Source organism: Octodon degus, unplaced genomic scaffold (genome assembly GCF_000260255.1).
Source record: "Octodon degus isolate 3935 unplaced genomic scaffold, OctDeg1.0 scaffold00081, whole genome shotgun sequence".
Taxonomy (NCBI): Eukaryota; Metazoa; Chordata; class Mammalia; order Rodentia; family Octodontidae; genus Octodon; species Octodon degus.
The window spans coordinates 12200161-12214171 of NW_004524657.1; the positions used below are offsets into that span (position 1 = coordinate 12200161).

A 14011-nucleotide genomic window follows, 5' to 3' on the forward strand; every position below is an offset into this window, starting at 1 on the left:
GACAGAAGGTAGTAGTAGCATTTGAAGTAAATGTAACACTTTTTATGACTAAGTGATTAATTGTGACAGTTGTTGCCTCGTATCTGTATTATATGAAGATTACATTCACTACAGGTGATTGATACATATACATAACACATTTAAATTCCCCTCCCCATCCCTTTTTTATTTCTTAGCATCAGATTCATTTTTATTGTAAGAGTTTATGTTACCATATATGGATATATATCAGTCAAACAACAAGCAACACATAGAAGCAATTATACTAAGGTACACTGTTAGATTGATTGTCCACGCCAGATTACAATACTTTTCTTTTATCTTTTTCTTTTAGCCATCTTCCCTTTTATACTTTATATATTTAGTTTGCCATGTAAGAGAAATCATGTGATATTTTAGCTTATGTGTCTGAGTTACTTAATTTAAAAGCATGGCCTCAAGGGGCACACATGTTCCTATAATTTTATCTTTCTTTGTTGCAGAATAATACTCTGTAATGTGCATACTACCACATTTTTAGCGCTTCACCTGTTGATGGATATTTAGGCTGTTTCCAAGATCTACCTATCTGTACTGCTCTGCTACAAACACGGGTCTGCATGTGTCACTGCACTATCTTGTCTTTAGCTCCTTTGGGAAAGCAACCACAGAGGGGAACAGCAGAGTCCAAGGGAATTTCTGCTTGCAATTTTTTAAAGAATCTCCATACTGATTTCCATACTGGCGGTATCAACTTATTTTTCTAATTTAATTTTGAAGAGTAAAAACAGAAGCAAAAGCAAATTGAAAAAAAGACGGAAACAGGGCAACATACAACAATACATATGTTATAGATTTTCAAAACAGGAATACCTAATTAACAATGGTTGTTGTATTATCTTTTTATTGTCAATCTGTTGCTCAGATTAACAGATATAGTTATGCAAGATTGGGGAAATAATTCAATATTGGCACTTGCTTTCAAGAAATTTTAATTTTTTTCCTTGTCTTTTTTCTTTTTAATTTATTTTAAAGAGAGTATAATGAATGATAATCCCTGGCACCATGTGCCATGCCAGCCCCAACTCTAGGTGCACTGAGCTGGCGATGGAGTCCAGGCATGGTGGAGCACATGTGTAATCCCAGCACTAGGGAAGCTGAAAACAGGAGGATCACTGTGAGTCCAAGCTAAGTAGTGAGATGCTGCACTCACACACACAACTAAAAAAAATTTGATAAGACATTAGAAATGGTACACATTACTAAGACCACGATAAGAGGTATTCAACCATGGGTTTTATATCACACATTGCTGTCCTCTGTGTAGTTGCTCAAGTGGCATATATCAGCATGCAGAGTTAGTCAAGCTGAAAATTCTACATATTAAATGCTATTTTCAAAATAAACTAATAGAAATTGAGTACAATCATCGCAGCCATCCTCTATATGCATGCAGGTTTTTTCCTCCTTCCTTTTTTGCTCTTTTCTTCTTTCTCTCACCACTGTTTAATCCTTATGTTCATTTTCTTTCTGTTTTACTATATCTATTATAACTTTCAGGTTGTATTTCTTCTCTCAGGTCCTTATCCTATGGAGACAATATGATATTTACACATGTAGGTCTGATTTATTTCACTTATAATTATAGCCTCTAATTGTATCCATGTAACTATAAAGGCCCCAAGTTTGTCGTTCTTTATAGCTGAGTAATACTCTATTCTAAAAAAATACCACATTTGTTTTACACATTCCTTAGGAGATAGGCATTTTGCTTGTTTCCAAGATTTGGTTATAACAAATTATGCTGCTGTAAACATGGGTACACACATATCACTATAGTATGATGTTTTCAGTTCTTTTGGGAAAATACCCAGAAGGCAAATAGTTGGATTCAATGGGATTTCCAGTCCTAGTTTTTTGAGGAGTCTCCACACTGATTTCCATAGTGGTTGTACCAGTCTACCTTCCCACCAGCAGTGGAGAAGGGTTCTTTTTCTTCCCAAAGCCTCTCCAGTATTTCTTACTTGTTTATTTCTTTATGATAGGCATTCTTTCTAGAGAGACATGGTATCTCAATACTGTTTTAATTTGCACTTCTCAGATGGCCAGTGCTGTGGAAAATTTTTTCATGTACTTGTATTTCTTCTTCTGAGAAATGTGTGTTCATCTCACATGCCCATTTTTTGATTGGGTTGTTAAATTTTGAGGATCAATTTTTTTTCAGTTCTTTATATAACCTAGATAGAAGTCTTTTGTCTGGGTGATTGTTGGTTATGATTTTCTCCCAATGTGTGGGTTGTCTTTTCACTCTGTAGTTTATTAGGTTTGACATGCAGAAACTTCTCAGTAAAATGAGATCCTAGTTTTTGATTCTTTGCAGCATTTCCCATGAAGTTTTTTCTTGCTCATAAACTATCTGCTTACTCCTATGTCTTCAAGATTTCCAGCTACTTTCTCTTCCAGGAAATTTAGTTTTTCTGTTTTAATATTTAGAACTTTAATGTATTTTTACTTCAGTTTAGTGAATGGTGATAGACCCAGGTCTAGTTTTGGTTTTCAGCTTGTGGAGAGCCAGTTATTCCAGCAGCATTTGTTAAAGAGGCTATCTTTCTTTCAGTGAGCATGTTTGGCTCCTTTGTCAAAGAAAAGATGATTGAGTGTGTTTGTAGTTGTATTTGCATCTTCTAATTTGTTCCATTGATCCTCAGGTCTGTTTTTTTGTTTGTTTGTTTTGCTTTTGTTTTTGTTTTTGTTTTTTTTTTTTTGCCAGTACTATGTTAATTTTATCAGAGTAACTTGCTAGTATGATTTCAAATCGGGAGGCCAGGGAGATAGCTCGGCAGAATAAGCGCTTACCTGGCAAGTGCAGGGTCCTGAGTTCAACCCCCAGTATCGAAAAAAAAAAAATTGAAGTCAGGGATTGTAGTGCCTCCAGCCTTGCCTTTGTTACCCAAGATTGCCTTTGGTTTTCTAGGTCTTCTCTGGTTACAAAAGAATTTTAGGAATGTTTTCTCTAGGATTCATCCAAAAGATGCAAAGAAGGTTAAACATACACAAATCCATAAAAGTAATTTACTTTATCAACAGAGCCAAAACCAAAAACCACATGATTCTCTCAATAGGTGTGGAAAAGGTTTTTGACAATATTCAACACTCATGCATGATTAAAGTCCTATAGAAAATTGGAATACATGTCCTATACCTTAACCTGATAAAAGACATCTATGACAAACATGATTCTAAGTGGACAAAAACTGAAAGTTTTTACTTTCAATTCAGACACAAGATAAAGATGTCCTCCATCACCACTCATATTCAATATTGATCTGGAATCTATATTTTTTTTTAATTTTTAGGGAAGGGTCTGCAGGGTGTTCAGGGTCTCAGTACTAGATCGACTGATAGTGATCTGCCTGTTTACAGCCTCCCAAGAACTGGGAGTACAGGTGCACGCCACCATGCCTAGTCTCAATGGCCATCTCAGCATGCCCTGGGGGCAGGGCTGAAATGTCAGGCCCAGGGATTGAACCCCTGGTCCCTGCACCTGCTTACAGGTGCATTAATCCACTAAGCTATTTGGCTGTCCCCGGGAATCATTAACTAGAGCCATTAGACAAGAGAAAGAAATAAAAGGAATAAGAATAATTAAAGAAGAAGTTAAACTATCATTATTTGTATATGACATAATACTGTACTTGGAAGACCCAAAAGACTCCAGCAAGAAGCTCCTAGAATTACCAAACAAATTTAGCAGCAAAGCAAGATACAAAGTCAGCACCCCAATAGCACAACAATAGCATTCCTCTACACAGATAAAAGACTCACCTAGAGAGAAATAAGAGAAACAATACTCTTCACAATAGCATCCAAAAAAAGGAAATTTTTGGGAATTAATCTAACACAGGAAGTAAAAGTCTATACAATGCAAATTATAACCATCTTAAAAAAAATTGAAGAAGATTTCAGAGAATGGAGAGATATTCCTTACTTCTGGATAGGAAGAACCAATATTGTGAAAATGGCCATACTCCCAAAGTTTTATATGGATTTAATGCAATCCCTATCAAAATACCATCACCATACCTTACAGAAATATCAGTTTATAGTCTGATCAGTAACGTAAATTTTCCTTTCTCCCCACAGACCCTCATCAGCATGTGTTATTGGTTAATTGCTTAATGACACCCATTCTTTCATAGTGAGATTAAATCCCAGATTTGTTTTAATTTGCATTTCTGATGGCCAAGTATGTGAAACATTTTTCACACATTTATTAGCTCTTTGTGTTTTTCCATCTAAGAGGTGTCTACTCAGGAAAGCATAGTATATTGTGTCATTTGTTAAGTTGTGAAATGACTATTGAGAAAAATTAACCAATAGAATTATCTAAGTCACAATGGATCACATGAAGAAGTACAGAAAAGAAAATTGAAAATAAGAAAAAGCTACAGCAGAGAAAATGTTTGTTTTGCAAGTGCTGAGAGTGTTATGGAGGTCATATGATTAAGCATATGCCTCACTACTTTCAGAAATTATGGGAAGAAAAATATAATTGTCAGATTTCTTTTTATGAATTAATGCAGAACTAGCCAAAGAGAATATACAGTTTCTGAGTCTGTTGCACTCCCTTCCTTTGCCAGGGTTCTGGAGGTCATGGACACAGTGAATGCAACTGGAAGACTAGAAACAGGCTCCACAGAGATGGTCTCTCTACTAAATCTCTGAGTGTAAGAGCTTCCTGCTCTTTAACAGGAACTTTTGTGTTGAAGAAGAAATTGAGATGGAGGCTATTATTCTTTGAGAGTTATAACTGGCAGAGGCCAGGCAATATGTACCTTATTAGAGTTATTTAATGCATTTTCATCTGCATCCACATTCATTTGTTTAAATATAACAAGATCTAGCATTCCCTTTACAGCAATATTTCCAATATCTGTATTTACTTTCTATTCTTAATGAATATTCACATGCAAACATTTTAAAGCAAGAAACGCTATTTCCAATTTATCTTTGGGTTTTATAGTCAGATTCAGTCTGCTTTCAGCTCACCATTTCCTTTCAGCTATGCATGGGCATATACAAAAGATTTATTCTTATTGACATGATTAGGTTCATTAATGATTTCTGCTTTACTATTTTTTCCAGTCCTCTATTACTTCATAGTTATAACAAGTTATTTAAACCATTCATTCTTTGACAAGAAAATACCTTTATACAAGTCTAAATTTTCCATGTATGAACATAAAATTTTTCATTGTAAATTTCATGGTGATGATAAAAATAAATATTCTTAGATACTTCAAGTTAAATTTTAAGGGCAGGAGGTGGTAGACTCAGAGATACTTTGGAAATTAACTTGAGGCTATGGACCAAAGCCTAATTCAAATTCCTGAGTACATCATGAAAGATTTGGTTTGTAGCTCTGGGTAGACTACACAGTATCACCATGTCCAATTTACAAATAAATTTTCAGGACAGTTGACCTCAGCAATCTGCAAGTAACATGTCTTTCTCTAGATGGATTGTCTTCCTATATTAAAACATTCCCCATTTCATTTTGCGGTACCCATATTTTCTATACCTAATATAGATACAGAGAATGGTAGTGGTGATTGTGGTGATCTAGTAAGGAAAATAAAGTATTCTTGCAAGAATGAGATAAGGTTTAATAGAAAATCTGTTTCCTCTCACTCAAGGGAAATTTTTACTGCTCTTACTCTATTGTTCCAAGATCTCTGGTGTCCTCATCAGACCTTATCTTGTCCTATGAGGGCCATGATCTCACAGACCATGCAGGCCTGGAAGCCTCAAGAAAGTGGTAGTTCCACAGTGCAACCAGCCCACAGAGCAAAGAAAGGCGCTGGCCTCTAATGGACCCTAGCCTCAGTTTATAATCTATGACCCCCAACAAGCCCCAGCTGTGCCCTTTATCCAGTATAGGATACAAGCCTTTCAGGTATTGCCCTCCACCCCCAGGCTGAACCTTCCCATTATCCACACCCAGAGCTATGATGAACAAATTAGGGAACAAATCCAGTACCATGCAACCTTAATCCCATGATCATACACCCTATACCCAGCTACATCAAAAAAAAAAAAAAAAAAACCTATCACCACACAAGGCCCTGGGGGCACAGCCACACACAAGCCAGGACAAGTGGAGTGGACATATTTCCAACTTCTCTCTAACTTTGCTGCTGCTAGTTGGAGAATTTGTCATGGGACTTGGTACTCTTCTGGCTTTCATCTGCAATGTCTTGATAAATATTTTATTTTGAGCAGTCTTACTGTTAATACTTTTGGCTTAATGGCAATATAGTACACTTAATAAATAAACACATTTAAGGCATACTTTAAAAAGAAGGAAGTCCAGTGTGCATCAACTAAGTACTGAAAGTGAACTCTGCCCTAAAATGAATTATAAGCAAGAATTGAGGAAACAGAATCTCCTATACAACAGACATTTGCTGTCCTACAGAATCAACTTTGAATCAGTGATTTTTAAAGAATCTAAACAAATTAGGTAAAAATTTTACCTTAAAGTCTGATGTTGCAGTGTCTACATATTTTTATGTTTAGTAATTATAAATAATGTCAGAAATCGGTTATGTTATAATAAATTAAAGAAACATTGGAGTAACAGTAAAACTCATTGTACTGTGTATTTTATACATTTTATAGTCAATTCTATGTCTTTGAAAACTGTGTCAGTTCAGATTGGCATTTAATCAAATTTATCTCTTACCCTGTTTTAGTTTTATTTGTAAATGTATTTCCATGCTTATAAAAGCCTATCTGTTTTTTGATAGTAAAATACCAAATAGTAAGTTTATGTAAAGAAAATTAGATAGACAAAACAGTTTTATGCCCCTGCAGATACAAATAAAATAGTGTAAATGAATATGAACTTTTTCATAATGCACTAGATTGTTTAAGAATTTGCCTAAATTTTATTACCTATTAGTTTCCTGATAGCATATTAGATATCATACCATTTATTGCCACACAGAACATAGTATACTGTATAGAAAAAATTGGTAATGTACCATGTACACAGAATGCCAAATTCCAAATGTCCAACTGGATGGCTTACATAATAAATTCTTAACAAATAAGGGCTCATTCTGCATTAGAAAAATGATGACCGAAAATCACATAAGAAGTGTCCTCAATCCCTTTATTTTAGCACAGAACCTTAAGTACCTTGGGAAAATATGCTTCAACCCAGATAACCTGAGTTTCAGATCTATGTAGCCCAGTACCAGGCAATAGAATCATTTAGTCTATTCATTTTACAGTCAAGATACTTGCATTCAAATATTGCTATCCAACTTTTGTATTCCCAGCATCTTTTTTTTTCTCAATGTGATGATTTACTTACTGGGAAATCAAGGTAATAATTAAACCCATTTTAAAATTTTTATTGTAGTTTATTACTACATGTGTATAGTACATAATGTCTATATTCACTGTGGAAGTTGTTCAGAAAAGTGTACTTGTACTTAACACATTAGTTGCACCCACTTTTAAGAACTATTTAAAGACTGACAATACATATGAAATGTTGTGATCTGTTTCTGGTAAAGAATAAATGGCCTACAAATGTTAGCTATTATTGCTGTCAATAAAAGTGATTGTGATTTATTTAGGATTGTTTCCATTTTTGATTTCAATTAAAAATGAAGGTTATATGTGTCAAATTTCACATATATGTGTATTCATATATACCCATATATATGCATTTCATATATATATATATATATATATATATATATATATATATATATATATATATATATATATATATGAAAATCCCCCCTTCAGAGGCTTCATTTCTGCTTTTATTTGAGCAACACAGACTGAGATGGACCAGTCCTCCCACGAGGACTATTAGGTTGGGTTCTGAGGGCTGGTAACAGATAGAACACAGGTGATGGACAAAATCTGAGTAAAGAACAGAATCAAATAACAGCAAGAGGTTACAAAGGGAACTGTCATGGCATAAGAAGCACCTGAATTTTTTCATCTCCTTCGTGAATATCTGAAATGAGTTACTTGACAGAGAATGCAGAATACAGGCAGAAAACCGCAAGTCCAGTTCATCCCAACGTCATGATGGCCAACACCTCCTACAAAGCTTTTGAATCTCAGGGGCTTTTGCTTTCTGGAGCTTGAGTCATACTGGCTACTACTGAGAATCTACCCAGGAGCCAGTCAACTATTCCTGACAAGCCTCCTAGAATAAATGGCCCCAATTACTGTGTACACCTAACACCACCTACCCAACAGCTGGGTGAGTAGTCCTTCTTGGAAGTCTGTACATGATCTGGCAAGACAAAAAAGGAGAAGGAGCTTCCACTTTCTTGGGTCAGTCATAAGAGGCAAGGACAAGGACAGAGGGCAGAGGTGGGTTTCCTTCTGGTCAGACATACCTCTCCATGGAACATGGGTCTCTCAGTCCCTCAGCTGAGACATTTCATACAGGTATGTAGGCAGCATCCTGGTTCCTTCTATATAGTTGTGGCCATTGAGCTTTTCATTCTGAGAGTGAGCACCATCATTTCCTCACTCCACTGGTGAAATCATCATGTTCTTGCCTGTGGCCTCCTGGAACATCAAGGTCACAGGGATGCTGCCAACTTCCCTGGTCAAGTCTGGTTTAACACCAAAAGTTGTTTTTAGGGCTTTTCTCCCCACCATATAATATGGGTGGTTGAAATCATGTACCCAAGACTTCCAACCATGGCCCATGTACACCTTAAATTTGTTGGGGCTGTGTAGTTCATCAAACTTCTTAGTCAAATAGTTTGTAATCTGCTCGCTGACAACTTTAGAGGTCATGTTTGGCATGAGCCTGATGGAGAACTTGCCAATCACTTTTCTAGGTATGACAATCTTAACCCCGGACCCAGAGAAGGTGCCTTCAATGCTATGTAGGGAGAGGGATGGGTATCACCCCTGGTGCATCAGGGTTTCTTGCTTGCACCTGTGCAGGAGGTTCTGAGCCTGATGTCCTTGGCAACTCATTCATGTCAAAGACAAGGTGGTCATAAAGTCTGTGCTCCTCATTGGTTGGGGGGCAACAGCCTCATTAATACCAGGGAAAAGGATTTGCCCTTGTTGCCTGGCAGAGATCCCATCAATGAAATGAGATCTGTCATGGCCTCATGGAATGAGCCACCATATACCCCAGAATGGAAGCCTTTTTCACTGAATTCCACCTCAATGAAGAAGTTGCAGATGTCCCTGAGACCATATGTGATGTAGGCCTTCTTCTTTCTCAGCCAGTAATTGTCAGAACTGCAAATATAGTCCACATCTTTAAAGAAGGTGTCTTTCTGTGGAAAAATCAGTTCGTTCAGGCCTTCAGAGCCAGACTCCTCCATACCTTGAGGCAGAATTGCACATTGACAGAATCGCACAATCCCCTGACCTGTCTTCTGATACACTTCTAGGGCGTTCATCCAGTCAGCCACTTGTGCTTTAGTATCAGCTGAACTGCTCCCATACAACTTGCCATCTCACTCCACCAAGGTGAAAGGCTCACTATCCCAGCCATCCTCCAGGGCTGCAGGCTAAACATCCAGATGCCAATAAATACACATCATCTTCTGTAGATCGCAGCCCAGTTTGCCCAACAGAATGGGGGGAAAAGGTATCAGGGAGCTTTTGTTTCCCAAAATGTACCAGTTCCACAGTGCCTCTCCCTCTGTGATGCTGGATATCGGCAGCAGCAACCTCCACCACCCTTCTGATGTCTCTTCTTTTCTTGGTCCATGCTGACACACTCTGGATGGTCACCCATTTTGCAAGTGTCTTAATGTAGCGGTCCTGGTTTTCATCGATATACTGAAATAGGGTACTCAGGGCTGACATCTTTGGAGCAGGTGGCAGATGGTTGAGCCAGAAATGCACAGTACCACCTTTTTTTTTTCCTGTATTTAGTACAGGGTCTCACTACACAGATCAGACTCAGCGATCCTCCTGTTTTCAGACTCCCAAGTGCTAGATTACAGGTGCGCACCACCACGCCCAGTCTCAATTCCCTTCTCAGGGCACCCTGCGGGTGCAAAGGATCAAACCCAGGTCTTTGCATCTGCCTAAGCAGGTACTTTAATCCTGTGAGCTATCAGGCATGCCCTTCACACTAATATTAACACAATAGAAACACACTACATTGAGTCCTGATACATTATACCCAAACAATTTCATTTCAACAATTTAAAAACCCTTAATCCTACTTTATCAATGTGGAAGCAGTTCTTTCCACGAAAATGGCCTTTCAGCACACCTACTAAATGGAAGTCACTTTCCTATAAAATTAAAAAAAGTTAATATTGGAGAATGGAAGAGCAAATGCTTTCACATAATCAAATTGGTTTAAGGTTAAAATTAAACGCTATCAGGTGCTTAGCTATTATTTTAAGTTTTTATACCTACATAAAGAATTTTTGGGGGGGAATAAATGAGAAGACACCTGAGCATATAACACATGACTATAAGTGCTCACTCAATAGATATTTTACTAGCCAAACATGTCTCCATAAAATCTAAGGGGATGCTTGTTGTTCCTGGAAATCTTAAGTGCCCCGTTTTCTTTCTTTCTAATGACTTCTATATTTCTCTTAATAATTTGGGCCTCAATAAAATTGGTTTCTGCAAAACTCTGCTGAGCATTTCTTCTGTGGTTGTTTTCTATTACTTTAAATTTAATATTAGTTTTGAGATCATTTCAAGCCTACAAATATGTCTCTAACATCCTTTATTAATTTTCATTCTCTGAAATGATATAAGAAGGCATCAATTCATTGGTGATTCTTATTTAAGACCAGTGATGGTCTTTTAGACCTTTTAGGCCTTTTAGAAACCACATGACCAAACTGCAACCCCAAGTCCACTTGCTTATCACTAAGTGTCACTCCTGAGGCTTTAGGTTAGAAAAGCGGCATGGCAACTCTGCTCCTGTGCCAACAGGGAGGACTTTGCGTTCGTGCTGCACACTAACACCGTAGATCTGAAGTCACAGTTCTAGGCCATCAATGTTCTCCACAGGAACCCTGTCACCATAGCAAGCATCTTTGTTATCTGCAGTTCATGTCAGGTTAATGCCATGACTACACAATATGAAAATATGAGTAAGCATTATTTTCCCTAATATGTGTATTTCATCTGTACATTTAAAAATTTTCCCCAGTAATTCAGCTTCCTCTTAATCTTGCTTGGTTCTTTATAATAATTGTTATGATTTAATTTTATTTAAGAGTGTAATGCATCAAATTACGAATCTCTCAATGGAAAAAACTCATGAACTTACTTCCAGCATCATAAACTACATGAATCAGGCTTTGCCTATCATCCTGAAAACCTGTACATTTGATAACATTGTTCCTGCAGTCATATTAAATCATTGCAGTCTCTTCATTAAGAAAAATCTCTCAATGGAATAAAGTCAAAGATGCAAGTGGTTCCACTGTTAAACCATTATTTCCCTCTTTTTTCTTTTATGTTTGTATATAGATGAAATTATTTATTGTGCTTTTATTACTACACCAGAATACAAGTTTCTCAAGGATGGGCTGTAATTGTTTCTCAAATTAATATAATGTAACAGAGACAGAACAGACTTTAAAATCAAATAAAGCTAAATTAAAATTTTAACACTATTACTTTGTGCTTTCAACACTTAAAGCTACATTTTTTCTTTCTAAACATTGGTATCTTTGTCTAGAAAAATATATACTTCCTCAGAATGCAAGGACTTATAAAGATGAGTTAATGAGATATTCACTTGTACTTTCCCGACCTTCCTTCTCATTAATAAAGCACACCCATTGTTTCATAATTTGTCTTGAATGCAAATTCTCAGAGAAGAATCATAAATATTTTATTTGAAATATCAACTATGAATATAATAGTTATTTAATGTAACAAAACTACAGTAATTATTCAAACAACTCACAAAATCTCATAGTATTTTAATAAGAATTTTATTTCTTTTAGAAAATGACCAAAATTTCTTCTTTTAATTTTCAATATATAAGCACATACATCCAGAAACAATATTAAAAGATAAGAAGGATGGGCTCTGGAATACTTTAACATTTTTCCTATCATTTAGTCTTCCCAAAATCCAGCTTATCAAAATGAAGAGTCATTGCTTGAACATTATAATATTTCAAATAAAGATTAGAATTCCTGCAGTCAGTGTTTCTGATGTATTCGTTTTCATCTCAGCTGGTACAACAAAGCCTGTTCATAGTGAATTTTCAAAGAATTAACTATGTCTTTCACCCAAATGAATATTTTTTCTCAGTTTTATGGACAATTCTCTAAATATTTCATTACCAAAACTGATATTACAGAAGACATGATATCTTAACAGTTCCACCACTCTCTTGGAAGAGACGGGACACCCAGCATCCCTGCATGCCACGCACACGTATGTCTTTAAAAGCTCCATACCTGAGTGACGCAGGCACCACTTGTATAACATATTCCAAAAACAGATCTTTTCCAGCTGTAATATGCCTTTCAGGGAATGAAGTGTATAACAGTTTTTAACTGAAAATTGGTCCTCATTAATAAGTGTGAAGAAAGGCATATTGGAAATACTTGTACTCCAGAAAAACGAAAAAATGCTCTATCTACCAACTACAGCATATCTACAATCATCTGTCTGGTTACATATTTTTCATCAAATTAGGCACACTCTATAGAATATTTCAACATTAACCTTCTGTCCAATGACTAAGACTGCTTAGCTATTAAATGAAATTATTATAATTAGAATAAATTAACCATATTATGAAGCAAAAGAATAGATTGTCTTCAAAGGATAAAAGATGAATAATAAAAAGGAGATAAGAGTCAGATACAGGAAGAATAAGAAATAGAGCAGAAACAGAATGTTAATTTCAGAATATACATATTCTGTGAATCACATATTTAAAGTTCAAAGTTCCACAAAAAACTGGAATCAGAAGAACCTTGTTTTAATCATATCTACTTTCTCAGTTTGAGTTGTCTTTTCCTTTATGATCTTCTCTTGCCTAGAAGGCACGAGGTTAACATAGCAAGTCATTCTTTAGTGAAGGAGTGAAAGAATCCAAGAAGGAGGGAATCACTTATACAAAACTTGATTCTGGTTAAATTACTTAATTCAGTAGGTGACAAAGCGCTATTTTGATAATATGGAAATCTGATTTCTTTTTTAGAAAGGTACTTTGATGCTGTATTTATTACAACCTCTGCACTTATAATTGCTAAAGGAAACCTAGAGAAATGTGAGTGATTTAAAAAAGAATTGTAGTTTCTCCAGAATACAGGGAGACAGTAACCAAAATAAAAGTATAAGGACTAGAGAAAACACTTTGTGTGAAAGTACTTGTATAAAACATTGAGTGGAGTACCACTCTTCTAAATGAGGACTATAATATTCATAGGCTTTTTGTAGTGCACATATAATTTACTTCAAAAGCAAACCTATGAAAAGGAACAATGCTTAGCATCTTTAATCAGACTGATAAGTTAAACTTCAATGGCATAAAATCTTTTAAAATGCATTTATTCCATCTTTAAGAGTGGTCAAAATTTTAACACTTCAAATATTACTGGAAAGTTCAAGTCCAATGTCTCCTTAGCGAAATTTATCTGTGAGCCCCTATAAACTCAAGATGAAAGCTGAACACTTCCAGAACACGATGATGCAAGGTAGGGAGAAACAAAAGGATAGAAACGAATGAGACTAGAGCAAGAAGAATCCCAGGATCGTGTGTATTCAAATCCTGTAGCCCAAGACCCAGCATCCTATGGAAGATGTGGTAATACATAAGTGCCATGGGGCTTGGGTCCTGCTCCCCTTGTGGCAATGCTGGCTGCAGTTCTCTTTTCTCTCTTGTGCAGGATCCACTCATTTCTCTGTGGACAATCCCCATTGCTGGCTTCTGATACTTCCTGTGACCTCCACTTGACTTTTAACTTCACTCACAGCTTTCTATACTACCCACTCCAGAACAAATTGCCTCTTCTAGGT

The 14011-nt window shown here is 36.2% G+C and overlaps 1 pseudogene; it reads right to left on the reverse strand.

The window, feature by feature from the left end:
- Positions 1-8433: 8433 nt before the first annotated feature.
- On the reverse strand, positions 8434-9878 carry LOC101578671 (annotated as a pseudogene).
- Positions 9879-14011: the final 4133 nt, after the last annotated feature.